Source organism: Pongo abelii, chromosome 14 (genome assembly GCF_028885655.2).
Source record: "Pongo abelii isolate AG06213 chromosome 14, NHGRI_mPonAbe1-v2.0_pri, whole genome shotgun sequence".
Lineage (NCBI taxonomy): Eukaryota > Metazoa > Chordata > Mammalia > Primates > Hominidae > Pongo > Pongo abelii.
In genome coordinates this window covers 73,524,300-73,551,173 of record NC_071999.2, presented here as the reverse complement: position 1 = coordinate 73,551,173, position 26,874 = coordinate 73,524,300, and positions in this window count along the sequence as shown.

The window sequence follows — 26,874 nt, the reverse complement described above, 5'->3', positions numbered from 1 at the left end:
TGGGTCAGGTTGTTCTTCTGCCTCCAGGTCTTTGAGTAATCATCACACTGTCTTCCACAATGGTTGAACTAATTCACTCTCCTACTAACAGTATAAAAGCATTCCCTTTCCTCTACGACATCATGGGTACCTGTTGTTTCTTGACTTTTTAACACTAGTCATTCAGACTGGTGTGAGATGGCATCTCACTGTGGTTTTCACTTGAATTTCTCTAATGATCAATGATGTTGAGCTGTTTTTCATACGTTTGTTGATTGGATGTTTGTCTTCTTTTGAGAAGAGTCTATTCATGTCCTTTGCCCACTTTTTGATGTAGTTTATTTTTTTTCTTGTAAATTTGTCTAAGTTTCTTGTAGATACTGGATATCAGACCTTTGTCAGATGGATAGATTGCAAAAATTTTCTCCCATTCTGTAGGTTGTCTGGTCACTCTGATAGTTTTTTGCTGTGCAGAAGGTCTTTAGTTTAATTAGATCTCATTTGAAAATTTTGGCTTTTGTTGCAATTGCTTTTGGTCTTTTTGTCATGAAATCTTTGCCCATGCCTATGTCCTGAAAGGTATTGCCTAGATTTTCTTCTAGGGTTTTTATAGTTTGAGGTTTTATATTTATGTTTTTAATCCACCTTGAGTTGATTTTTGTATATAGTGTAAGGAATTGGTCCAGTTTCTGTTTGTTTTCTGCATATGGCTAGCCAGCTCTCTCAGCACCATTTATTAAATAGGAAACCCTCTCTCCATTGCTTGTTTTTGTCAGGTTTGTCGAAGATCAGATGGTTGTAGCTGTGCAGTCTTATTTCTGGGTTCTCTATTCTGTTCCATTGGTTGATGTGTAACATATACTTTTAAAACTAAAATAATACCAAGCATTTGTCACCTTTCACCAGACAATCCAATTCTATACTTTCCTTGAATTGCTCTCTGTATCCTATTATTTTTTAACATTTTAAACCAGGCCTTTTCTGCTCAAGGTAGCTAGAGTATGTAGATACTACATATATACAGAAGAGCACTGAATAATATGTGAAGATTGGCTGAAGTCAAATTCTTTATATTTTTTATCTTTATTCATTAGGAAATTTTGAAAAGAAAAGTAGGAGGACATGAAAAAATAAATCCTACAATCTTGCAGAAACTTGCAGTGCAGTTTTAGAAGCTGTAAAATAGCACTGACTTAAGAAGGACATCTGGACTATAAAGTAAATGGCCACTAAACAATGTCACTTGCTATTCTCTAGGATTACTGTGTTCTACGGGGTCCCCTTGAATCATTTGTCACTGCATGATTAAAACATCTGCATTTGCCCTGGACACTTATTGTATCTGGCATTAGGAATTATATGTATTATTGGTGGGAGGGCTACCTATTTTGCTGTAATAAAGGCTGTGCTGATGTTGTCTAAAATTTCATTCATTAATTCATTCAAAAATATTATTAGATATTGAATATCTGCCAAGCAGTTTCAGGCACTGGGAATATCAATTAATAAAATCAGTAAAAATCTGTGCTCTCATAAAGCTTAATTCTAGTGGAGGGTACAGGGAATACACAGTAAGTAAAATAAGTGAAACATATGGTATGTTAAAAGTAATAATGTTAAGTGTAAACTAAAATAGAAAAGGGGAATGGGAGATATTAGTGATTGAATAATTTATATTTATTACTCATAAGTTAAAACTGGGAAGTAGAACAAATAATGTTTAAGTAGTAGATTGAGGTTTTATTTGTTACTTTGTATTTGTTTGCTTAACAAATTAAATACATAGCTTCATTTTGATGGGTAATCTGTTCAAGCCATAAATTTCACTAACACCACCAACAAAATAAGAACACACACACAAAATAGAAAGAATAACAGAGAATAATTTAACCCCAACAGTATTCTTTCCTCTTTCTGATTTGGGTGGGAGGCAATTAATTGTGCATAGTAGAGAAACAGAGAGACCATTGTCGGGAAATGTGAGTGTAGTTTCTCATCAATAACTATCTGTGTTTCTCTGAGCAAATCATAATTTTTTGACCCTCAATTTTCTTAGTAAGCTGAAGGGTTAGATTGGATATTCTCTTCAATTTAATATCAGAAAAATTTTATTTTGTGAATGCTTTTCCTACTCACAGCCTTTCCCCTGGCCTCTAATTCTGCTCGACTAACTCTAGGCTTATGAGTATAATCTGACTGCGATGTGAGTGACTTACTGTTTATCCCCAGGGATGATTTGGCTGATCTGGCCAGCTAGGAAGATGACCTTCTCTTCTTTATGTATCATATCAGAATTTCATGAAAGTAAAGATGTCTCTGAAATAGGAAAATAGTGGGTTTTTTTTGGTTTTTTGTTTTTTTTTGCTGGAGGGTGGTTATAAAAAGGGATATCTTCCCTGAATCTCCAAATGAGCTCTCAAAGAGCGTTTGTAAAAGATAGAGGAGTCACACTTCCAAGTACTAAGTGAAAACTAAGTTAAATCCCAAGAGAGATTTCTAAAGATGAAATTTCAGGCACAGAGAAAGGTAATAAGGGAGATATTTTAAGTAAAAATAATTTTCCAATGCTTTCAAATCATATGACATATTCAACTGCCTACTCTGACTTCTTATAAGACTTACTCATGAATAAGGCTTGACAATTGGATTTAAGAATGCCACATTTGATTTCACTTTCCATGATTAAACATAGCAAAATGAGTAATACCATAAATTTACCCTATTTTAAGGATTGACAATTAATGGAGACTTACAAAATTCATCTGCTTCGAAAGCTTGCATAACAAATAGCCAATGTATAATTAAATTAATATTAAATATCAAAGTATCTTAATTACATTTTTGGTTTTCATTTCACATGATTTTTGCTATAGTTATATTCAACTAAATAAAAACAAAACTACTTGATCTCATCAATCATAAATTTGTAAAAATATGCAACATTCTATTTTAGGATTTATTAAAGGGATATGTTTGAAGTGGGTGTTATGATTCTACACTTTTCAGAATCCATCATTTTAAATAGTTTTTACTTATGATAAATCATATAATAAAAGAGAAGGGTTAATTCTTCAAATTTTGGTATCTAAAAAGTTTACACTGACTCACATAATTATGTTTGAGCAATGAACAATGAAATGTACTGTAATGAAATTATAAAGTCAATGGTCACTATATTTTATATTTTTCCTCTGGTTGTGTAAGTAATAGGAAAATATAGAACAAGTAAATAATAATAATAATATTGAGAATATTTATTCACTCGTTTATTTATTCATTCAGAAATATATTTATAATTAATCTATTGTCCTCACAGGTAAATACTGGTCTAGACCAAAATGCAGTAGTCAAAAACAGAAACAAGATCCTGCTTGTGTGTGAAGTTTACATTATAATGTGAAAGGCCTGCATAATACACAAATAAACAAAATTATATAAACATTTACATATCTTCTAAAGTAAATAAATAGGCTAATATGATACACAATAGTGAGTTAGAGGGGAAAGCTGTAGAGTGGGTGATTATGGAAGGTTTCCATGTAGAAGTAGCATTAGGCCCAAAATATGACTGACAATTATTAATCTAAAAATCTCCCAAATTTTCTGCAGTATTTATAAGATCATGTCACTTAAAACACAATTATATTTTTAAAATGTGTTGAGTCATTTCTATTTTATGCCTTGACATTTTGCAAAATTGAAAACCTTCAAAACCATGTTCAGAGAAAAAATATATTTAACATAATATGGTATAATGCAATATAATATAATCAGAAACGCATATATCCAGCTTAAACGAGTGTAAAGTAACATAAATAGCAAAGTTGCACATGGATGTGTTAAAACTTAAGAATATATTACAGAAATTTTGCATAACTGTGCTTATATCTTCTTGGAAATATTAACAGGAATTTTTGAAATTTTACTGTGTCTCAGATTCTAAATGAAGAACTAATTTCCACCAAACCATATCTGTAATTATACCATGTAAAAAAGAAAAAAAAATTATCTGTGTTAGTAAATTCTGCTTTTGTGGATTAGAAGTTTAGATCTGAAGCAAAATGAAAACATACAGTTCTTTGTATTTTAGATTCCCAGTCATTTCATTTTTATTTGATGAATTCCAAGAAAGTAGTTATCTACTGTTAATATTCAAAACATTTTTTGTTGATATAAATCTTATATAACACAATGCATTCTGTTTGTTGATGGCAATCACCATTAGTTTTATTTACATTGTTATTCTTTTGAACTACCGGATAGCATTAAAGATAAGAACACAGTCTTGATCTGCTGACTGGCAGGGATTAATTTCAAGCCTTTCTTGTTGCAAATTATTTTCTCTTGACAAGGTCCTTGAATTTCCCAAGCCTTGTGGAGAGAAGGAAATTAACCAAGTTTATCATCTCAAGCCATTATTAAAATGTTGTGTATAAAGAACTCAGTACAATTGTTCTAGAAAAGAGCAAGAAGTTTAAAGATTGAATAGCATAGGAAGCTAGCGATTTTACATAGGCTAGATTGAGGAAGGTCAGTCAAAGGATGGACTGAATGTGATTGTAGGTGTAAATGCTGGAGAAGATTTAGCTTTGTAATCATATGTATAAGCACTGATGCTGTTTTGCGTAGAGCTGCAGTTAAATAGCATTGGAAGGTGAGCTCATAATCTATTAATCCTATAATCTTATAATTTTTAATGTGTAAATTAGAAGAATGTTTTTTCTATCAAAGGATTATATATTGTGATATTGCTTAAGTGCCTCTACTTAGTATGATTGTTATTTCAGTTCTTATTTTAGTTTGCTTCTCTTGAGAAAAAGAGAATATGGGCCTAATAGTGTCTAACTTCAAACTAAAATGCTAGTTCATTACAATGCAGGCTCTCCCACCGATTTCTCCGCCTCATGTCTAAGTAGGCACATAAATCATGATTCACCTTGATTGTATCCTAGTGAATGTGAACTATTTTTGCTATCCTTGACTTGAAGTTGGCTGGGTCCTACATAGGACAAATTTGTTATCTTTGTAACATAATAGCTTAGAGGTGGAAACAGAACAACAACACTGCTTATCTAGTATTTTGATTCTATTTAAAATTCCATAATTTAAATGTAACATACATTGCCTATATAAAAAGTATGAATAAAATTTTAACTTTGGTACACAAAGAATCTTCCTTACCAGTTTGATGCAATGCATAAACATGTACCAATGAATTAAACAGTTATATTATTAATAAAATCTATAATAAAAATTATTGGGATAGATTGTACCTACTATATGTGTCATTGACTAAAGACAAAATTTTGAACACTAAGAAGGCTTAAAGATAAACTAAAAAAAAAAGACAAAAAAATGACAGAGATATTTGGCAAAACAAATTGTTTATAGGATCCAAATAATACATTTTCTTGAATTGTATTGGATGTTCAATTGAATTGGATGTTAAAGTATAATCGATAGGATACTTGGTAGAAATGACTCTGAGACTATACATCTTGAAATAGTATTGATAATAGTATATATTTAGTATCTACTGTAGGTCAGAAACTGAGGTAATATTTTAACATGCATAGTGTTTTTTAGTACTCATAAGACTGGTATGAATTTTAATGGATTAATATATTTAGATAACTGTTGTTATTGTTGTTAGCTAGTAACATAGTCTTCTGGTGAATAAATGAAATAATACATGTAAAGTACTTTAAAAAGCATCTGACATATAGTAAGCTCTTAATAGAATAGAAATTATCCCTATATGAGCAGTGGAGCATGATGGTTAAGCATACAAGTTCTTGTAGTCCTTGGGCTCTGTCTCTGTTTGTAATTTTGGGCAAGTGACTTCACCTATTCAGTGATTGGGGCATATCTCCTTCCACGAGGCCCTTGCAATCACCATGTTACCATTTGTCTCTGAATTTTATTGCTCTATGTACCTTATACTATTGGGGCTTATTCTTTTTTGGAAAACTTTTCTTATTAAGCATACTTTGTGCTTTTTGCCTACTTTACTATTTTTAGTGATGTAATCCAATTTGGGATAAACTTTAAGGAGAAATAAAAGCATAAATAGAGTTGAGTACAGAATCTCCAAGTCACGTATCTTGAACTTCTGTTTTCACTCAGAAAATAATTACCCTCCTTAATATACTATCCTTTGTTTTGTACTATGTTCTTGTTTAGCTAGATATGATAAAAATCCAATGATGGACTTTGATTTTGAGATTTTGAGGAGGTAATATCTCCACCAGGAAGTTAAATGAGTTGACCTCTTTGGTAACATTTCTATTGCTGTTGAGGCCAAGAAAATACCATAAACATATTAAAAATGACAGAGGAAATCAGTAAAGGCAAAGACTCCTGAATTGAGATCAGTTGATAGTTTGTTCATCTTCTCTTGCCAAATAATGCACTATTATTGGATATAGTTCATCACTGTAATTAATAATTTTTTAACTATATGATGTAGAAGAGTAGATATGGGAACACAAAATTATGATAAACACTTTTCTTTTTGGATTTGGTCTTTAGATATATATATCCTATCTCCAATAATGCTGATGTACAAGATCAATGAAATATGTGTTTCTTTGAGAGAAATTAGATAGTCATTATTCAAAGTCTCATTCTCAGGCCCCAGTATATAAAAAGAATATCTTTGGGAAGACAATTTTCTGAATATAGGAGCCAAAGCACACTGGGAACATTGGTTTGCTTCCCTGTCCAGATTCCATAATGCAACTGTTGAGGAGGTTGGAACCAGGTAGAATAAAATTCTCAACTTAAAGAAGACTAGTATTATACCAATTCAAGACAGCACTTTATTGAAAGTTTGCTGCTAAGCAACTCAGAGTATATATGGAAGTGTGTTGCTAGGCAACACAGCTCATCTAATCCATGGCTGAAAACATTTTTTGTTAGTGCAATGAGAAAATAGCCCAACATTAATCTCTCATAAACCTTTTACATGTATAAGTAAGTTTGCAAAAAGCAGAATCCTTTTAAGTATAAAATAAAGACGTTAGAAAAGAGGTTAAAGATTACCACAATTTGGAGACTGGCAATACTGTATGGTTGACTGATTGACTTCTCTATGTGTCATTTTGACAATCATGGAAAATCAATCACAATTGAAAAAACACACTGAAACAATGAGAAATGATTAGAATATGATATTCTTCTTACGACAAAGGTCTTGCATACCTAGTTAGGGAAAACAATAAAACATCAGTGGGGATTAAAAAGACATGACCAGCCATAATAGGAAAACTTAACAGATGAACAGAGACTAATTAGCCTATCAATTTCTAAATAGGTGTTGGTGTTAAATGGTTTCTGTTCCAGTGCCTCTTCTCTGCTTCTTCATTCAGTCATCTCTTCTGACATACGACAGAATCAAAATGGTAGCCACCTACTCTGAATATCCTCTTAGATATCCTGCAGATGAGATATTTAAAAAGTACTGTGGTCCAAACTGAACTCTTTATAATATTTTATTCCTCCTTCTTCTCTCACTCACATTCACTACCCAATACAAACCCCATAACCAAGCTAACTATCTTTAAAAATATTTAGTTCTTTCCATTTCTGAAGTTTATCTTTTAAGCATTATCTGTCATCAAAATTATTGCCACAGCTTTCTAACTCCATCTCCATATAATTCTTTCTAGGAACATTCAGAAAGAATAATTTTCTTAATTTGTAAATGTTAAATGACATTTCCTGATTTAAAAATATACAAGTAAAATCAATAAACCTTTATTGTTGTCAAAATGTAGTTTCAATCTCTTAGTTTAGCTTCTTGTTTATATTTTAGCTTTGTATTATTTATCTCCTGTTTATTTCTTAAGACTTATGCCACCATACTTCAAATTCTATGCTGTAAACTTTCTAAGTAACTTCGTGTTCCTTATTTTATACTTTCATGATAACAAGCTTTTGTAATTACTGTTTCTCCAATATCTGTAATAATTTTCCTACTGTTCCCTTCATTTATATAGTATACTCTCATGTTACATACTAATTCTTCTGGGAAGCCTGGGTGATTTTCTGAGCTGTGGCTCTGCTGTTCCTATTTTGTCTTCCCACTGCATCCTCTATACTTTAGATCTCTTCCAAACTACTTTTAATTGCTCAATGAGTATTTATTTCTCTATATTACAAGACATGGAAGAGAAGGAATCATTTGGGTCTCTTTTTACCAGTGTATCCCAATGCTTACTACACACAACACATGTAATATATATACATGTAAAATAAATTGATTTTGCGAAAGGACAAACTAAGACAAAATGAAAGAGCAATGATTTTTTTTCTATAAGGTAATATTTTTCACCACTAGTGAAAGTTTAAAATACATTTTTTACACCACTAGTAGATTAATTAATTTCCTAGGAAAACCATCAATATGTTCAAAAGGTCTATCTTTCCAGAAATTTCGTTTTGAGGAAATCTATCCTAAAGAAAAATAAAAATACATAAAATTTCTGAACAAAATTGTTTGTTATTTTGTTCCTTATAACAATAACTAGTGAACAATTTATGTACTAAACAACAAAATAATATTTAAATTAATGTTGATGCATTTATAGAATGTAATGCTGTACAATAATTGAAATTATGTTTTTAGGCAACATCAGCAAGGTGAACAACTTGAGTTGCCTAGCACTTCCCACACACCCCAAAACAAGAAACAACTATATTTTGATAGAAATGACTGAGGAGATACATTGAAGAGCACCAGAGGAGTGGCAAAATATACATGGTATGCAGACGCTCAGGATAGTACCATAGCTCTGCCATCGTCTCACTTTCCATGATTAGTTTGGAGCCATGGGGGACTTCTCATGGGACAAAGTATGCTGGAGAACCCTAGCAATTGCAATAACTAATGCAGAAACTTAAAGTCTTTACTACAAAAGAGTCTTGAAGTCCTCACAGGCCCTGAATTGAGTTTGCAGGGTTGCCAATTATTTGTAAGCCTGCACTGCTGCCAAGTAATAGCCTACATCGTACACTCCCCAGCCCCATGACCTAAACTGCCATATCATGGTTCCATCTTGAAACTGGGCCCACTACTAGAGTGCATCTTGCCCTTGGGGTGAGTAGCCACTGCCTCTCACCATCGCTGAGGCCCTGCAATCATTCTACCATGCTCACATTAGTGACCACAGAACCACAACACAGGACACCCAAAGCCTGGGACCAACAGGAAGGCTGAAACTGCAGAATTTTAATTCAAACAATATTTCACCCTCAGGGAACAGACAAACCTGCACAGCAAGAAAGCCAACATACAGCCAGCTAGAATGCTGCACCAGTGCTTGCCCACGTCCCACCAAACAAATAGTAAGGAGGGGGACCCATGTGTGCCAGAACCTCACCACCAGAGAGACCACCACACAGCCAGCCAGTCCACTATGCCAGTGCACATTTGTGCCCAGCCCAATAACCTCTGGTGCTCCTGCACACAGCAAAACCACACCACTGCTGGTATAAACTCCCAAAACCTAGGCTACTGATGCAATCACAGACTTCACTGACTGAGATTACAGCTGCACAGAGACCATGCTACTGAGTTCACCCAGAAACAAAGCCAATCTGCCGTACTCAACCAACATCCAGGAGAAGGATTCTCAAAAACATGTAGAAACAATAAATAAGAAACCAAACAGAAATCTTTTAAATGGAAAAAAAGAATGTAATAAAAAATACAGTTTACAACTTCAACAACAGACAAATAAGATCAAGCAGAAGAAAGAATTTCTAAGCTTAATGACAGTTCTTTTAAAATAACCCAGTCAGACGGAGAATAAAGGAATAAAAAGGAGTAAAGAAAACCTAGGAGTCTTATGAGGCACGATGAAGCAAACAAATATTTATTTTATTTTATTATTATTATACTTTAAGTTTTAGGGTACATGTGCACAATGTGCAGGTTAGTTACATATGTGAAGCAAATATTTGTATCATAGGATTAACAGAGAAGAAATTGAGAATGGCACAGATAATCTATTTAACATAATAATAGCTGAAAACTTCCAAAGGCCTGGGAAATATATGGACATCCAGATTCAAGGTCAAAAATCTCCAAGTATATTTAAGCCCCAGAGATCATCTCCTAGACACATTACAGTCAAACTATCAAAACTCAAAGATGGAGAATTTTAAAAGCTGCAAAACTGTCAAGTCACATACAAGTGAATCTCCATTAGACTATCAGTAGATTGTTCAGCAGAATCTTTGAATATTAGAAGGTAATGGAGTGATGTATCCAAAATTCTGAAAAAGAAAGAAAATTTTCAGCCAAGAATCGTATATCCAGCAAAGCTATTCTTTAGAAATAGGAGAAAAATAAAGACCTTCCCAGACAAGCAAAAACTGAGAATATTTGTTACCACTAGATTCACCTAACAAGAAATACTTACAAGAGTACTAAAACTGGAAGTAGAAGGGCAATAATTACTATTATGAAAGCATATGAAAGTATAAAACCTACTAGTAGATATAAATTCATAATCAAACTCAGAATACCCCAGTCCTATACAGGGAGTATGTGAATCCTTCAGTTCTCTAACATGAAAGTTAAAATTTAAAATAGTCAAAATTAACAGCACTTAAAATAATGGCTAAGTAACCACAATAGATACATATGTAAATAAAAGAAACAAAAACAGGAATTGTGAGGGGGGAGGTAAAAAGGCTAGAGTACTTTTGTGTGACAAAGTTAAGTTGTTATCAGCTCAAAATAATTAATTATAACTAGAAGACCCTTTATGTTAGCCCTGTGGTAACTAAAAATAAACGAAATACAACAGATACCCCAACAAGAAAGAGAAGGAAACAAAGCTTAGCATCATGGAAAATCACCAAACAACAGAGGTAAATAACAATAAAGGAGAAAAGAATCTACAAAACAACCAGAAAACAATAACAAATGGCAGAAGCAAATATTTACCTATAAATAATCATCATAAATGTAAATGAATTAAATACTCCAATTAGATATAGAATGGCTGAAAAGATTCAAATATATATATTTAAAAAACAAGGCCCATCTGTATGCTGCCTGCAAGAGATTTATTTCACTGTTAAAGATACACATAGGTTGAAAATGAAGGCATAGAAAAAAAAATTTCATGCAAATAAAGCTAAAAGCAAGCAGAAGTAGTCATACTTATATCAGATAAAATAAACTAAGTAAAAACTGTAAAAATAGACAAAGAAGGTCATTATATAAAGATAAAAATATTAACACAAGACAATTTAAAAATATATATGCATCCAACATTAGAGCACCAAATATGTGAAGCAAAATTAATTAGATCTAAAAAGAGATATACAGTGCCATGTAGCAATAGGAGGGGATTTCAACACCTCACTTTCAACAATAGACAGATCATCTAGCTAAGACAAAGAAATGTTGGACTTAAACATCACCATACCAAATGGACCCAAAAGACATGTACAGAACATTCTATCCAACAGCTGCCTGTATACATTGTTCTCAACTGCACATGTGACATTGCCCAGTATAGATCATATTTTAGGCCACAAAAAATCTTAACAAATTTAAAAAGACAGTGATAATATCTTATATCTTTTCTAACCACAATGTTATAAACTAAAAGTTAACAAAAAAACTGCAGAAACTTTACAAATACATGCAAACTAAGCAACATGTCCCTAGATAGCTAATGGGTCAAGGAAGAAATTAAAAGAAAAATTTAAAATAATTTCTTGGGACAAATGAGAATAAAAATTCATACCAAAACATACAGGACAGCAAAGCAGGAAAATTTATAAGAATAAATGCCTACATCAAAAAAGAAAAAAAAAAGATTTCAAATAAACAACCTAACAATGCACTTCAAGGAACTGGAAAAGCAAAAACAAACTAACCCCAAATTGGTAAAGGCAAGAAAATAATGCAACTCAGGGCAAAAATAAACCAAACAAAGGTTAGGAAAACTATCTAAAATATCAACAAAACCTGGAGTTTGTTTTGGGAAAAGATAAACAAAGTTGACAAATCTTTAGCTAGACTTACTAAAAAAAAAGTAAAGCATACGCAAATAAAATCAGAAATGAAAGGATACAAGGAAGATTTACCATCTGCAAATCAATAAATGTAATCCACCACATTAACAAGAATAAAGACAAAACCCCTATCATCATTTCAATAGATGCAGAAAAAGCATGTGACACAACAAGCACGTACATCTCTTCATGATAAAAACTCTCAACAAACTAGGTATAGAAGGTAATACCTCCATACCAAAAAGACCATGTATAACAAAGTGATGGTTAACATCATACTGCTGTCAGCTTTTCCTCTAAGATCAGGGACAACACAAGAATGTCCACTTTCACCACTTATAATTAGCATAGTGCTGGAAGTTCTAGCCAGGGCAATTAGTCAAGAGGAAAAAAAAGGCATCCAAATTGAAAAGAAGGAATTCAAATTGCCCCTCTTTGCAAACAACATAATCTTATATATAGAAAACCTTAAGACTCCACCAAAAACACTGTTTGAACTAATAAACTAATTCAGTAAAGTTGCAGGATACAAAATCAACATAAAAAATCAGTAGTATTTCTATATGTCAGTAGTAAACTAGCCAAAATAAATCAAGTGTGATCTTATTTACAATAGCTACACAAAGAAAATAAGATACCTGAGAATAAACTTAAGGAGGTGAAAGATCTCTACACTGAAAACTACAAAACATTAATGAAATAAATTGAAGAAGACAGGAATGAATCTTATTTTCATGGATTGGAAGAACTAATATTGCTAGAATGGCCACACTAGCCAAAACAATCTATAACTTTAGAGCAATCCTTATCAAAATAACAATGACATTCTTTACAAAATTCTTTTAAAATCCTAAAATTTGCATGGAACCACAAAATACTCCAAATAGCCAAAGCAATCCTCAGCCCAAAGTACAAAGCTGGAAACATTACACTACCTGATTTCAAAATACATTGCAAAGCATTAGTAACCAAAACAGAATGATGCTGGCATAAAGACAGATACATAGATCAATTGAACAGAATAGAGAACCCAGCAACAAATTTACACCCTGACAGCCAACTGATTTTGACACAAGTGCCAAGAACACACATTGGGAAAGAGACAGTATCTGATAAATGGTGCTGAGAAAATTGGATATCCAAAGGCAGAAGAATGAGACTAGACCCATACCTCTCACTGTATATATGAATCAACTCAAAATGGAATGAAGACTTAAATTTAGAACCTTAAACTACAAAACTACTAGAAAAAAACCTAAAGGAAACACCATGACATTGGATGAGGTAAGGATTTAAATAAGACCTCAAAATCACAGAGAACAAAAGCAAAAATAGACAAATGGGATTACATCAAATTAAAATACTTTTCCACAGCAAAGAAAACAATTAGCTAAGTGAAGAGACAACCTACAGAATGGGACAAAATATTTGCAAAGTATGCATCTAATGAGGGTTTAATATCCAGAATATATAACAAACTCAAATAAAAATACTACTACTAATAATAAAATAACTATTAAAAATGGGCAAAATATCTTAATATACATTTCTCGAAAGAAGACATACAAATGACCAACAGGTATGTGAAAAAATGCTCAATGTCATTTAATGATAGCCATCAATTAAGGTTATCTATACAGAATCTCATTTTGAAAAATAAATGTGACATATATGTGTATTTGTAATGTAGGCAGGTGTGAACATATATGTGAATTTGCAATGTACACACAGATATATCCTTGATAACAAAAAAGAACTAAAAAATAAGAAGACATATATTAGTCCATTTTCATACTGCTAAAGACACTACTTGAGACTGGGTAATTTATGAAGAAAAGAGGTTCAATTGACTCACAGTTTCTCATGGCTGGGGAGGCCTCAGGAAACTTACAATCATGGTGAAAGTTAAGAGGAAAGGAAGGCATGTCTTACATGATGATAGGAGAGAGAGAGAGTTAGGAGAAGCTGCCATTTTTAAAACCAACAGATCTCGTGAAAACTCCCTCAGTAACATGAGAACGGTATGGGGGAAACAGCCCTGGGATTCAGTCACCTCCCATCAGTTCCCTCCCTTGACACGTGGGGACTACTATTCAAGATGAGATTTGTGTGGGGACATAGAGCCAAAATATATCAATATATTAATAATTCTTTTTAACTAGTAGTTAAATTATGAATTTATTGTATGTTTTCTGTGTATTTTTCTGTTTCCTAGTTGTCTATAGCATAATTAGCCTGTATTAATTTTATTATCAAAGTAAAAAGATGAAAAAGAAAAAAAGGCTTGGAATTATGAATATTTAACTTTATAGAACAGCCCTGAGCATGAACAGAAGTCATAATTTAGCGAAATGTCTGGCTATGCAGGCTCCCAATCTCATAATGAAAGGATTACAGTTGTTATACACTCCTCTTTCCCTTGCAAACACAGTCTTGAACACTGAACATAATCTAACCCTGACTGATCAAATGCAGTCAACCTGAAGTTTGAAACCGCAGAGAGAGATGAAAAGACATCAATTGTCAAATGATTCCCAGTGTGGCAAGGCAGCATCAGCAGGTGCGCGGTGGTGGTGTTAAGGGTAGAGTGACTATAGAGCACCAGTCAGCATCTTACCCTAACAGGATCTAACCTGGGTTTTATACTTAATTATCCTCTCCTGTTGCGTCTGCTCTTTACTACTCATTTTCTATACCTAGTTCCCCTTTCTTTGCATCAAATGTTCCCATCAATTATGTTTTTTTCCCATCAATTTACAAATAATATAATCTATATTTCAGATATCCAGAATTTTCACTTGTACCAAAAAACATAATTAATACTTCATTTTGATTATTTCAGACAGAAACACACCCAAATAGAATGAAAAACAGGGAAATCCGGTTGAATGCTTAACAGGGATACATTATAGGCAATACAAAATTCACTGAAAGCATTTTCAGTAATTTACTCAAGTCATATAAATACAATCCCAGTGGAAATAATTTTTCAACAAAGACACATATTTCCAAATGATCAAATTAGCTGAAATACAACCTTAGAACATCTTGCAGATTCCAGTAACTACGTACTAAAAATGTATATTTACTCCAGACTTTCTGTATGATAACCTAAAACATTAAGCAATACTAATTAGCATAATTTTTTTACTCTAGTAATATTTTACTAGAAATTTATTTTTTTTCTGTTGGAAATTAAATTAAAAATTCTTCACTACTGTGTGTCTTAACTAGATATTTTCTTATAGATATTTGTACTCATAATAACAAAGTAGATGTTAATAGATTGTAGATCTGAAAAAGAAATTAAAACTCAGAAAATAAATCAAGATCAGTAAATCAAGTCAAAGGTAAGTCAAAAGTGACCTCAAAGTAAGAAAAAGTGTTTTACCATATAATTTTGCTCTAAGTAGATTTCTGTTTAAATCTAGATTTTCCAGTCCTCTCTTGAATAAGATATAATGCATAAATATGAACTATATCATGGAGCATAACTTATAGAGCCAATAGTGTTCAGTCAGTTACATTTTGTAAGGTTGTGTTATCATGTTAATCTTTCTTTTATCCAGTTAGATTTATCACAGGCTGAGGGCCACTGTGAAAGTTTGTCAGTTATGAGACAGGTGACTGTAAGAGGAAGGTATGTTTGAGGAGACAAATTAGTCCACAGAAGTTAAGTGAGTCTATGAAAATATAAATTAGAGAAAGTTATAACTATAAATCATATTGATTTAAATGTAATGGTATATCTTCAAATGAAGGATAAGGTAATATGCAAAATAAACAATATGTTTATTTGAATTATATTAATCATCAAAATCTGAGTATTATAACAAGCAGCCTCCAAGTATTTCACAAGTGTATTACAAGATCTTAAAATATTTTAAATTTTTATATTTAGATTTTATTTTATTTTATATTTTATTTTTATTTTATTTTAAATTTTAATATTTTTCAATGGGCATTTTATTAGGATATAGTTAATGACTTTAATCCTTTGTCTTCATTTTAAATATAACTCAAAGTAGAACAGTTAAATAAAGCAGAAAATTATTATTTAACTGTGAATAAAATAATTCAAAACAATATTAATTAGTGAGAAATTTATGAAGAATGTATTGAATATTTGATAAAGGCCAAAAGTTTATTAAATATACAAAATATGAAAGTTTACTACATAAATAGAGTTCCAACTTACTACTGAATGGAACAGTTTGTAGATTTCAGGGTCAAGTTAATAACCTATACAAATAAAAAAAATAAAACATGATATTTCTATTCTATATATCTCTAACGGAAATTCAAAAATCTCAGAAACAATTGTTAAGTGATGTCCATCCACATTGTGGTGTTTGTCAGGTGTCTCATGGCTTCTAGTTTCCATTGTGAGATAAGCAAAAATAACAAATAATTAGCTCACATTTTAAATAGGAAGAATGTCACCAATAACTACACATTTTAAACTTCTAAATATATTAGAGTGGAAATATTTATTTAAATAGTAAATTTAAAATGAATATACATACATATGTGTGTATGTTTGTATAGATTGTTACTATATACACAGCTTGGTCCATCAAATCTATAAAATATTTAATATTTGCATACTAATATAGTATAAAATATGAACTTGTGCACAAAGAAACTATCAACTACAAAATTCCTCTCAAAGATTTAGTAGAATTGAGACTTCAATGGAAATTTAGCTAGCTATCAACTTCATTTCCTTTCCAAATTGAAAATGTCTTCTTCAGTCTCCTAGGCAAATTCTTCTTGGACATATTCACTTGAAGAAAATTGTCACCTCACAAAATTGCCAGTTCCATTATTGTATAATACTAAATTTTAGAAAATCATTTCCCATAATGAGTGAACAAATCTTTCTCTCTGTAATTTCTATAATTTAATCTCCATTTTGCCGTCTCTGTTTTACCCCAGAGTAAATATGCATCTACTTGCATGTGACATGTATGCTCTGGCTTCAAATATTTTCCTCTGTGATATAAAGGTTCTACTTACTTCGTTAATTTTCCATATGACATGGATTCTTGTTGTCACAAGATTTTATTCATTGTCTTTTTTATACAACTTGAATAACAAGCATGCCCTTAAAATAGGATGCCCAAACTGGACAGATAATTTCAGATGTTGTCTAATAAATACAGAGAATAGCTGAATCTTTTATAAAGCAAGTGCTTGAAATCTAGAGTAAAGTTTCTAAATGTTGAAATATATTTGAGGATTTTATTTTATTTATAATAGTATTGATACCATATTTCTGGCTCATTAAAATAATTTTGAGCAAATTTCTGTTTTATTAATAATGTGCTATGAAATGTCTTTCATAGTGTATTTCATATGTGGTTGATAATTGAAGTCAAAGCTAAACTCTACATTTTTTAAAAATATCACCTAAGTCATTATTTTTTCTCTAACTTGCAAGAGGAAGACTCTCTTTGGGAGAGACTGTTTTTGCCATCTAATTGATTTAAATCACCAAATTTGATCAGGATGTCCTCTAGGTGTTATCAGAGCAGCTATTTAATAGGACAGTGCTGTGAATAGATTCATGTATCTATACTTAACGACTTTATCTGTTAACAGCAGGATTAGGTTTTAAGTCTCTCATAAAATGCGATGTGATCCAGAAGATGTTTCCTTACTTGAGGTGTAGGGAAGATAAGAAATACTTATTGCATGCTTTTTATATGTCAGCCATGGTGGAATTCTTCCCTAATAAATAAACGATTCAAGTTACAAATAATTAACATTTACTGTTTTGTCTGTTTAAGCAATTTGTTGAGAAATTATGTCAATAATCAATGTTTATTATTCTGTTATTAATAGACAATTGCCTAGTGGTCTGTAATTGCTAAGCGTTAACATTTTTCGCTATTTTACTTTTTTTTTTGTCTCTGATTACTTTATTTTCCACAGCTTTTCAGAATCTTGACACTGTCATTCTTTGACAATGCCTAAACACTGAGTCACAGAACTTAACAGTGCTGGACCAGCAATATCACATTTGTGACAGCATGGAACCAATGGCACTATAGTAGTCAATAAAAGATCCCAGGTATTTATCAGTTTTAATTCAACGCCAGACCTTTCCTGTTTGTTCAAGGAGTACATTTGAGTACCATAGTGTGCTCAGAACCGTGCTAAGCACCAAAGCCACAAGATGTAAGTGAAGATGTTCCCTGCTACCCCAGATGAAGGAGGAATCAACACAGAAGCACACACCAGCCTCAAGCTAGAGAGGTCCAGATTGCGACGGTGCCCCACCAAAGTGCAGGCGTCATGCAGGACAGGAGCAACTTCTGTGCACCGACTTAAAAGGACGAGTTGATCTTTCAGAGACTCAGTGAAGAACGAGAGCATCATGAATGGGATGTCTTTTCTGAGGGATCTCCTGTAACCATTGAAGACAGGTTAATGACGGAGGAGGCAGGATGCCATTGAGGGGCAGTGAGTTAAACAAGGGACAGGGCTGTGTCTAGTGTGACCTGATTAAAATGACAATAGACAAAGTTTTAAAAAATTAGGCTACGTTAAACATTTTTTCAAACTGCAATATCTTACTTAGAAAAGCTTTCCCCCTAATTAATGAAATAGGATTGGCACAGTTCGACGAATCAATTCAGTTGCTTAGACTGACTGTAGCCTGTCCTTTCATAAAGGAAAAGAATCTATATATTTGCCATTTTTTCTTCTATTTGCGATCTACCCTTTGGCCATTTCATTGCCCATTAACTCTTCAATTAGGCATTTCAAATGAAGTAAAATAAAATAAAGAACAATAAATTTCAAAGCTCTGACTACCTTAGAAAACTAATACAGAAATGTGACAAAGAAAGTGAATTTTAACAATTTAAAATGTAGTTAGAAATTTTAGAGCTCGAAGGATACTTTTTCCATCATCATTCTCAGTAAACTATCGCAAGAACAAAAAACCAAACACCGCATATTCTCACTCATAGGTGGGAATTGAACAATGAGAACACATGGACACAGGAAGGGGAACATCACACTTTGGGGACTGTTGTGGGGTGGGGGGAGGGGGGAGGGATAGCATTGGGAGATATACCTAATGCTAGATGACGAGTTAGTGGGTGCAGCGCACCAGCATGGCACATGTATACATATGTAACTTACCTGCACATTGTGCACATGTACCATAAAACCTAAAGTATAATAATAATAATAATAAAAAAGAAAAATACAAAAAAAAGATTAGAGGCAATATACTCTACATTTATATGCATAATTATCTCAAACATATATATTTTCTATTTAGTCGGATAATAAAAATATTCATGAACATTGTGTAATGTAGACACTGCTTACCTTCCACTTTGTGCATGGGGGGGTGGTCGTTGCTGCTAATGTAAATATGAATATTAACCTTGATAAGAAGTCAAGGTTTATTATTTCCCAATAACCAATTTTTACCTCACTTATATAGGTAATTATTTTAATCTTCCTCTTTTGCCAGCACAAGTATATTGACTAACAAAATGTTAGACAGGAAAGATTTATTTTCTTGTTTAAAAAATTCTGGGTGATGGGATGAATCGTATTCTAAACCTCACCATCAAGCGACATAATCAAGAAACAAACTGGCACATTACCGCCGAATCTAGAATAAAATTCAAAATTATTAACAATTTTTTAAATGCAAAAAAACCATATTATAGAGCTTAATGAATAAAATAATATACTTTTAAACATTAATTTCAGTTATTTGTACCATTATTCCTATTTACATTAGTAATTACATTATCATTTTTGACAAATTATTTAACAAACAAAGGAGGTAGGTAGACAGCTTTTCACAAGTGCTTTGAGATTATGAAAGGGAAAAATCTTTGCTAATAAACCTTTTCAATTACAAAATTTTCCTAGTAATATAGTGAAGGGTAGAAATATGACTTATTTCTTTCATTAAAATTATTATTACATGATTATTATCATTACTGATGTTCTCTCTGTTGTAAGAAAAACATAATATTCAAGGGCATGGTTGATTCTCTAAGGAGTTTCCATTAGCTATACAAGCAAAATGTCGATATAAAATGTAACCGACCATGAGAGGTCGGTTAAATTTCAGAAGCATGGGATAGCTTAAATCTTTTCTTAGACATAGACCTCTATTGTAATTTCCAAATGTGAGATATTTGTCTATCAACAGTATTATGCATTTTCTTGTTTTCTAAAAAGTTGTAAAGTTAGCTACATAAAATAAAAAAACAACATATTAAGGGATTAGTTTTTGTGAATATCTTTGAAGATACAAGAACAGAAAGAATTTGCAATTGCACTATTAGCAGCTTTATAAAAGAAGTCTATAATTACACAGTTTATATGTATTCAAGTCTTTGTTTTTAACAGTCTTATTTAAAATGAATTATACATGTCATTGAGGTATAATTTATTTTATATAAATACATGTTCCTATTAAGGAAATATTAAAGGCGATATAGTTTGAATGTTTTTCCCATCCAAACCTCTTGTTGAAAGGTAATCCCTAATGTTGGAGCTGAGGCCTGGTAGGAAGTGTTTGGGACAAGGAGCATTCATCCCTCATGAATGGCTTGGTGCTGCCATGGTGTTTGTGAGTTCTCATAAAGCTGGTTGTTTAAACTAGGGCACCTTCCCCGACTCTCTCTTATTCCCACTCTCACCATGTGACTCTCCTGCTCCCTCTTTTACCCCCGCCCCAACGATGATTGTAAGCTTCCTGAGGCCCTTACCAGAAGCAGATGGTGGAGTCACACTTGTATAGCCTGCAGAATTGTAAGCAAATTAAACCTCTTTTTTCTATAAATCACCCAGCCTCAGGTATTTTCCTTACAGCAACACAAAACGCAAAAGGTGAACAATTCCAGTTGAATTTATTTATTCAAAATGTTATTGATTGTCAACCGGTGTGGTCACTGAGGATATGGTGGTGTACATGATAGACTCGATTATCTCCCTTATGAATTACAGTCATCAAACAACAAATAACTAGGTTAGCTAGAGAAATAATCACTGGTTCAGGTAACACAAATAATAATTTCGCTGTATTCAAGTACACAGTTAACTCACAGCAGATTGTGGCAGCTTATTTTATGTGCATGACATGTATGCATGAAAGTTTGAAGATAGAAATCTATATGGTGAAATTGGAGGATATTGGGAATATGTATCATACCTATTTAGCCTGTCTTCAGATTGTAATAATAAGTGTATTTACTTCAGAATTTGATTTCTGGGCTAACTTCCAGTATTATGTTTGTAGGCATACCTTTTATTTAAAAATACGTAATCCAGACTATTTTTATGCTTGTCATTTGTATGGCAGGATGTCAGATGACATATTTTATAAAATGCATTTGATTATATAAAAAAATCATGATCTCAAAATCATGTCTGAAAACTGTAAACATAGAGGACAGTTTAATATTTTAAATATGTAGACAATACTCTATACAAGAGTTGTTCTTACGAGATAGTATATCTTCATAGAGACATTAGAGGATATTAAATATAGCTGTGTTTTGAAATGTCAATATAGTTTATAAAGTTTTGTATCAAAATATTGTCTAAATAACATATTATATATTGAATTAGTGTATTAGTCTGCTCTTATGCCACTAATAAAGACATACCCAGGACTGGGTAATTTATAAAGAAAATGAGGTTTAATGGACTCACAGTTCCATATGTCTTAGGAGGCCTCACAATCATGGTGGAAGGCAAAAGGCCTTCTTACATGGCAGCAGGCAAGACAGAGAACTTATGCAGGGGGAACTCCTCTTTATAAGACCATCAAATCTCACGAGACTTATTCATTATGACAAGAACAGCATGGGAAAGACCCATCCCATGAGTCAATTACCTCGCACTGGGTCCCTGCTATGACACAGAATTGCAGGAGCTACAATTCAAGATGAGATTTGGGTTGGGACATAGACAAACTATATCAATTAGAAATAATATATATAATACGTAATTTATGTATATGCAGGACTCTTAATAAATCCCTAAGGGAAAGACAACAACCCAATAGAAAATATGGGCAAAGACAGGAGGTTTACAGAAAAGGAAATATTCAGGCCAGAAATTTATAAAAATATCTTCTCAAACTTGTTAAACATTTCAAAATTCAATTTAAGAAAACAAATATAATTTATAACAAAAGTATCATAGTTTTTCCCTAATAAAGTTTGATAAGACCTTGCAGAACCCTAGACGTTTTCAGAAAACTGTTGGTAGAGATGTATGTTGGCATACTGATGATAATTTGAAAATACCTTTTAAATAAAATATTTTCACACACTTTGTCACAATATGTCCATTTCTATTTTTTATTCTTCCTATACAGTCACTCAACTTCAATGGTGACCAGAAAATGTAATTGGAAAATTAGATATGCAAATACCATCAAAAGATATTTATGCTACTTTCACACTATAACTTTATAGCTGTTAAAGATGGTGAGTTACATCTAGATAGGGCCTGTTAACAGGAAAATGCAGATTGAAAAAAATGTGTGTAATATTATACTTTTTCAAAGAGGAAAAATCAAAATAAATTAAACACATGCATATTGAAAAAATATATGGAGGTTTACTCACCAAATACAATTGCAGTAAATTTTTTTCATTGTAATATAGGCTGCAGGACTGGAGACAGTGTGGCTTTTTCTTACACTGATACACCTCCAGCACCTAAAATAGTTCTCAGCATATATGGGGATCTCAATATGTATTTGTTAAGTAAAGGAATTAGAACTGCTTTATGTGAAATCCAAATGCAATATCTCAATTCATAAAATAATTTCTTCATCATCTAATTTGCCCCTTAAATTACCCCCACTGGTAATTTTCTCAATCTCAATAAAATATCCAGGCTTTTCAACTATTCTAATATTTTTTCTTCCAGGTTTCTATCTTCCCTGCTCAGCTAAATAAATACTTAAGACTTATCACCTAACCCTTCTTTTGCCAATATATCCACATAAGTTGTTTCATTGCTTTTCTGTCCCACCACTTTGTGAAAAGCCACTCCACCCCATGAATTTAAAGGTCTCTTATTTCTTATGTACATTATAGAATGAATCTACCATATGATGAGGGCTGCCTTAGAAAGATACAGAACCTCAAATGCCTTTACACGTGGTCTTCAACAGCAACTGTCCCCTCAAACCACTCGAGAATCCTATTTCATATGTTCAGGCAGCTCTCTCTAGTTATAAACAGCAACTCTTTTAAATTTTATCCACTACCATCAAACTTCTGACTTTCTCACCTGCCTCGTCTCTCTGCTGATGAACTCTCTTTTTCACAGCCCTGAGAAAATAGAGGCCACGGAAAGTACCTTTCTCAAGTTTTGCTGCAAAACATACTTTCTTTATCCACATTAGACCAAAATATGCTCAGATCTTTTTCACTTTAGTAAACATACTCCTGTAATCTTATATTCTTCTCCATTACCATATTACATTATTTTCCTTCTTAACAACTTATTTTTACTTCTCAGCCCATTCAATGCACAACCTATTATTTTCTGGTTTTTGCTTCCATCAAATCTATAAAAGTGTTCGTGCTAAATTATCAATACCCTTCATGTTGCCATGCGTAACTGTCATGTTGAAGTGTTAGTATGATTTCACTCTATACAGCACTTTCTTCTTAAACCATTCTATTGCCTACTATCCTATACTCCAAACACTTCTGATTTTTCAGACACACTGAAATGTGTTTCTCTCTACTGTCCCATAAATGTTTACATGGCTCAAAACTCTGTTTCATAAACTGTTTTTAATCAGTCTAGATGTTCATGCTAGGTTTTCTCATATTATTCTATTCACTAAATTGTAATCTTAGAATCCCTACTTTTTAAATCTATCTCCTTGTGTACTTTTCTATACATCCAACTGTCTGTTGGGCATCTCTTCTTGTGTGTGCTTTCAACACTTCAAGTTCAAAATTTCTAAAACAGATTTTGTTTTCTTCTCACTTAAGCTCATCCTCCATCCTATGTTCCCTGTTCCAGTGATCTTTGGTTACTGAAAAATTTTTCAGATGTGTGTAATTAACCACTGTTAGGAACTCTGAAAGGCCTTGGAATTTACCCTATTTTCAACCTAACAAATTGGTCTGTTACTACTTGATGGATATAGGTAGAGGATTGGTGGCTTCTGAGTCAGAGACAAAAGAAGTTATTATTCAAGGCAAAAGTATTCAGAGCTTCTACGCCAGTTCATTATGACCCTCTAATTCCATGGGGGCAATGAAGATCAGCCCAGAGAGATAGCAGCCCACTCAGTGTGTTGCATTAAAACAGACAAAACTGAGTTTGGGGAATTTACTGTTTTACAGTGAGTATTTAGTAGTCCTGCTGTTTATTTCATCCCTAAAGCTTACTTTCTGCAACCATAATCTCAGAGTCCGAGGTAGAATGCTTCTCCCAACAACCACTATTCACATCCAATCAATAACCAACTCTAGTTGACTTCAACTCTTAAATAGCTTTTAAAATAATCCATTGGTCTTGATCTTCACTGTCATTATCCTAATTCAGGCCACGTCACATTGTCTCTCATTAGTATTACTAAAACAGCCTTTACTCATTGTGGCCATGCCCTACCTCACCCATCAAATCCTCAATGAATCTCAAATCTAGATCCAAACAATCCTTATACAAATTAATTCCAATCATTTTGTTTTTATATTTATTATTCTTCTTGCTCTCAGGAAAAACTGACAACTCCTTAAACTAATTTAAATTAATGCCTTTCATGATCACCCCTGCCTGCACTTCATGACAGGCATTTAAATTAATGCCTTTTATAGCTTTCATGATGACCCCGCCTGCATTTCTAGATTAATTTATATCACTGTTCCTTCTTTATCATTCCCTTTTCCATTTACCAATAATTCTCATGCATTAACTTTCCTCACTTCCCACTGCCAATTGCTATACTGTGCTATTTTCAATTGCTGTTCCTCACCTCTAACCCATTAAATATATGTTTTGTTTACTTGTGTCCACTGACTTTCTACTTGGTAATTTTAAAATTCATATTTTTTCAAGTTTCAGCTTTAAGATCATGTCCACTAAGATGTCATTATTAACCTGTTATCTATGTTGGGTACTGCTTTCATGTCTCCCAATTCCATCCTAGGCTTTCTAGTTCAGAATACCACACTGCTTGTCTTTTTGCTGGCCCATGTCTCTCAGTACAGTCTTTGTGCTGACCAGAAATTGCACCTTTTCTTTTTTTGATCCCTGACATACCTGCAGCAAATAGCAAAGTGATTAATGCATAGTCAGTACTTAACAAATATCTGTTTAAAGGGTGAAGAAAATAAGTTAGAAAACATTTATGAGTATTGAAGTTTCCCTTATACTAAAAAATTAAGAATCTTTGAAGGCATAGATCTTATTTAACTTTGTCTCTGCAGCAGTTAGGATAGTGCCTACCTTAAAAAGTCAATCCTGATCACTTGCAGAATTTGTATCTTTGAATTCTCCTAGTTCTTAAAGTTATTTATATTGACTAAAGAAAAAGGAGTCAAGCTTTTAAAGAATTAATGTCAGTTTCATTCAGAAGTCTTACTGGTGACTATATCCCATGAGCAGTTCTGTTAGACTGTTCCAGCACAGTATTTCAGCCCACTGCTTACATACAGGTGCTGAGAGTTCACTATGTGAAAATCACATTACACTTGCTCAAATGTTACATTACAGCAGAATCTCATCAAGGTTTGGGTGTAAGAGTACATCAGGTTGTATATTAGAAGAGGCATAATCACTATTCCCATCAGACAATATCTTATGTGTAGGAAAAGGCAAGGCTAGGGACACTTATTGTTTCAGGAATATAGTGACTCAGGCAATACATAGAGTAGACCACGTGCTCTCTCCTGTTATGTCTTCAAAGCATCTTTTGGGAGAGCTGCACCTCCTCACACAATCTGGGGCTTTGTGAAATTATGTTGGCAGGCAGAAATTAGCCAACAGTTTGTTACTTTGCCTAACATTTCTAATTCTAAAATCAAGCTCTCTGCACTTTCCTGGTCATTTGTGGACAGCACATGAGCAGATAAACAAGCAACTTGTAACACCCAAAGCACACATTGCCAGCTGAGGTCCGCAGTGGTCTTGTTTAAGCTCTGATATTGTGAGAAAGTGTCCTTCTTATGGTCTATTTAGTGCCATTGTTTTCTTTTTCATTGTTATGCATTTTCCTGCTGATTTTGCGGCTTAACATGACCCCCAAGAGTAATGCTGAAGTGCTGTGTGAATTTCCAAAGTTTAAGAAGGCTGTGATGGGCCTTGCCAGGAAAACACCTACATTTGATAATCTTCCTTCAGGCATAAGTTATAGTGCTGTTGGCAGTGAGTTCAAGGTTACTGAAACCATAATATATATTAAGCAAGATGTCTTTAAACAGAACATAAAATAAGTTGATATATTGATTGGCTGATGGAAATGCTGTGACCAGAGGCTTGCAGGAAACGAATCCTGAATTTTCGCTAAGAATGATTGGCTATTGCTAATTCAGTGCTCACATGACATTACAAGACATACCTACCACAAATGACAAGAATTGACAGTAATTAGTTTTTCATAAATACTTTATAATTAATAGTTTAATGAAAGAAAGCAAAAAATGAAGAAGGAAGATACTGGAGTGTCTCTGAAATTATATTACGAACAAGTTCTATAACTTGTATATTTTCTTTAATGTTTTGAGTGAAGATCAAAGCATATATTTGTACAACGGGTGGATAACTCATATCTCTGAGATAAAATTATGTAGAATTCAAAATAATCATACTAGGCTAAATAAATTTATGAAA